This window comes from Hyaena hyaena, unplaced genomic scaffold (assembly GCF_003009895.1).
Source record: "Hyaena hyaena isolate Hyena2069 unplaced genomic scaffold, ASM300989v1 scaffold_94, whole genome shotgun sequence".
Taxonomy (NCBI): domain Eukaryota; kingdom Metazoa; phylum Chordata; class Mammalia; order Carnivora; family Hyaenidae; genus Hyaena; species Hyaena hyaena.
Genome location: NW_024080726.1, coordinates 3777633 through 3781285, shown reverse-complemented (window position 1 = coordinate 3781285; position 3653 = coordinate 3777633). Strand labels below are relative to the sequence as shown.

General features: G+C 40.4%; 1 non-coding gene across 1 annotated transcript; it reads left to right on the top strand.

The window, feature by feature from the left end:
• The first annotated feature begins 3019 nt into the window (after positions 1–3019).
• Positions 3020–3122, top strand: LOC120233663. Its single transcript, XR_005528881.1, has one exon. It is a non-coding gene; the product is annotated as a U6 spliceosomal RNA (small nuclear RNA).
• The last annotated feature ends 531 nt before the right edge of the window (positions 3123–3653 follow it).

Below are 3653 nucleotides of genomic sequence, written 5' to 3'. Positions count from 1 at the left end.
AGAAAGGGGGAGCCTGCCCAGATTTGGGTCCTAGCTGGAAAGGGGACTCTCTGGAGACGCTCACTGTTTAGAAGCTGTCCAGACTCTGCTTATGGAGTCTTACTAGGAACAAGGACATCATCAGGTCTCTTCTCTGCGGGAAGCCATGGGGACATAGCGTGCGACTTCAATAGTAGCTGATCAGCCAGAACAGAGCTGACAGCACAAAGTCAGCTGCTACTAGGCCAGGCCAGGAGAAGGGGCTGGCAAGAGACCCGAGGAAGCCCCCGGATGCTGGGATAGCGGGCTGGATCTCAGTTGTCTGCATGGAATTTAAGGTGGCTGTCAAGGTCCTGGAAATGATCCATTAGGGACAGGGGAAGGGGAGGTTCTAGGAGGAAGGGCCAAGGACCTGAGCTGTTTGAGGTATACACTGATTTCTAAAGTTAGACTCGAGCACTAGAAAGAGCATCTAGACCATTCCTTTTGTAGGATTACCCTAGCGTTGGCCCCGCCCCCCGTGGCTCCACAAATCCCTATTTAATGTCCACACACGAAACCGCTCAGCAACACATCACCCCTCTAATCTTCAGTTACTGATCTTCATCTCTGCACCGAATTTGAAAAATGTATTTTGCCTTAAGGTGGTGGACGAGTGTGTGGCTCAGTGCTTACAGACAGTCTGTCCCCTGGGTGAGTTTTCCAGCCACACCCTACAATGTGCTATTTCATTACACCCTAAGTCCTTCCATCAGTGAGCCTGGCAGGGGGACCTTACAAACAGGGGCCACAGTGGTTATCATTACTAGTCATGAAGAGCACGTATTACATGGTGGGCACCTCTCCTACATTAGGTCTACTGCAACAGAGGGATCAAGTAATTTGGTCAAGGTCATACAGCTCATAAGGAGCTGAGCCAAGTTTTAAGATGTAACCTAGAGCTCATTTCAAATCCCATGATCATCTTTTTTTTTTCTTTTAACTTCCTATTATGGAAAATTTCAAACATCTACAAATATAGACAGGCTAGTGTAATAAACTCCTATATACTTACCCTCCACTTTCAACTGTAGTCAACACATGGCCAGTCTGGTTTCATTCATGCTTCCCCCTCCCACCACACACACTGTTTTGAAGCATATCTTAGACACTATACAATTTTATCAGTAAATGCTTTAGTATATATCTCTAAAACATAAGGTCTCTTTTTAAAATAATACTCCTGCACTACAATTATCACCCTTAAAATTAATAATTCTAGATATCATTAAACATCCAATCACTGTTTAAGATTCCAGTTGTTTCACAAATGCTGTATATATATATATTTTTTTTACAGATTGTGACTGGTTGGTACCTCTCTTGTCTCTCTCTCTTTTTTTATTTTTATTTTTATTTATTTATTTATTTATTTTTTAATATTTTTATTTATTTCTAGGAGAGAGAGAGAGACAGCATGAACAGGGGAGGGTCAGAGAGAGAGGGAGTCACAGACTGAAACAGGCTCCAGGCTCTGAGCTGGCAGTCAGCACAGAGCCCGACGCGGGGCTCGAACCCACGAACCGCGAGATCATGACCTAAGCGAAAGTCGGACGCTTAACCAACTAAGCCACCCAGGCGCCCCTCTTTTTTTATTTTTGAGAGAGAGAGCAGGGTAGGGTCAGAGAGGGAGAGAGAGGGAGACACAGAATCTGAAACAGGCTCCAGGCTCTGAGCTGTCAGCACAGAGCCCGACACGGGGCTCAAACCCACGAACCGTGAGATCATGACCTGAGCCAAAGTCAGACGCTTAACTAACTGAGGCACCCAGGCACTCCTTAATATATATATATCCCTACTCTAGCATTCTCTTAGTCTCTTTTTCATTGAATTCGTTGAAGAATTTAGGTCATCTTCCCTGAAGTTTCCCATAGTCTGGGTTTTGCTGACAATATTCCCATGGTGTCCTTTACCATGTTCTTCTGTCCTCTGTGGATCTTATAAAGTGGTAGATCAAGAGATCTGAATGACTTCAAATTCCTTTTTTTAAAGTTTTTTTTTTCCCCCTACAGCAAAGTATTCTTCTATCAGGGACACATTCTATCTGGTTGTCTTTCTTTTGTGATTTCAGTCACTGTTGATGATTCATTAATTATTAGGGATTGCAAAATAGTGATGTTTTAATTCTCTCACTTCTTCATTTATGGGTGGGAATAGTTTTATAGAGAAAGTCCTCTCTTTTGTGATTTGCTAACTCAAAGAAACAGTTTGTACAGGAAAGGTAAGATAAATGCCTGATTCTTCCTCCTTATACTTTTTCAGTTTTCAAAATAATGTATTAGGTTGGGAGCTTCCTCCAACAATGATCAATTAGTTTTTTGTTTGTGCGCTTTAGGTTCATTATGAACTTATGGATTTAAACATATTTAATGTTTTTTAACCCGAAGCAGTTGATATTGTTATTGATGCTTAAATTGGCCCACTTTTGGTCAGTAGGAACCTCTTCAAGTTGATTCCAGAGTCTTTTTTTTTTTTTAAGTAGGCTTCACCCCCAGCGTGGAGCCCAATGGGGGGCTTGAACTCACACTGTGAGATCAAGACCTGAGCTGAGATCAAGAGCCCGACCTAACCAACCCAGGCACCCCCTGAGTCTTTATTATATGATTTAAATTCTTTGACACAGCTCACATCATATTTAATGGTGAAGCTGAACGTTTTCCCCCTAAGATGAGGAACAAGGCAAGGTTGTTTATTCTCACCATTTCTATTCGACATTGTCCTGGAGGTTCTAGCCAGTGCAATAAGGGAAGAAAAAGAAAACGTATCTCAAATGGAAAGGAAGAAGTGAAACTCTATTCATAAGCAACTTGATTATAAATGTAAAAGATCCTAAATAACCTGCAAGAAAATTTTACTAGAACTAATAAATGGATTTAGCAAGGTCACAGAATACAATATAGCAAGGTCGCAGTATACAAAAATCAATTGTGTATTTATATATAAGTGGAAATGTGGAAATGAACAATCCAAAAATGAAATTTAAAGTAAACAATTCCAGCACGCACTTTGGCAGCACATAGACTAAAATTGGAATAATACAGAGAAGATCAGCATGGCCCCTACACAAGGATGACACGCAAATTCGTGAAGCGTTCCATATTTAAACAAAGAAACAAACAAATTAAACAATTCCATTCACAGTAGCATCAAAAAGGGTAAAGTACTTAGATAATTTAATTTACAAAGTGTGAAACCTATCCTACGAAGTCTGACTGAGAGAAATGAAAGATTTAGATAAATGGAGAGGCACTCCACGTTCTGTGGTTGGAAGTGATTAGAAGATTCAATATTGTTAAGATGGCAGTTCTTTCCAAATAGATTTTTAGACTCACCGCAACCTCTATCAGAATCCCAGCAGGCATTTTTATTGCTGTTGTTGTTGCTGCAGAAGTTGTCAAACTTACCTTAAAAGCTTTTGCATGAATACAAGGGACCTAGAATAGCCAAGACAATTTTGAAAAATAAGAGCAAAGTTGGAGGACTTAGAGTCACGGACTTTAGAATTTACTCCAGAGATGTAACAATCACGACCATATAGTATCTGTATACGGATAGAAAACAGAGCAAAATCTGAAGTCCAGAAATAAAGTCTTATATTTATGGTCAATTTACTTTAACCAAACATGCAAGCATAA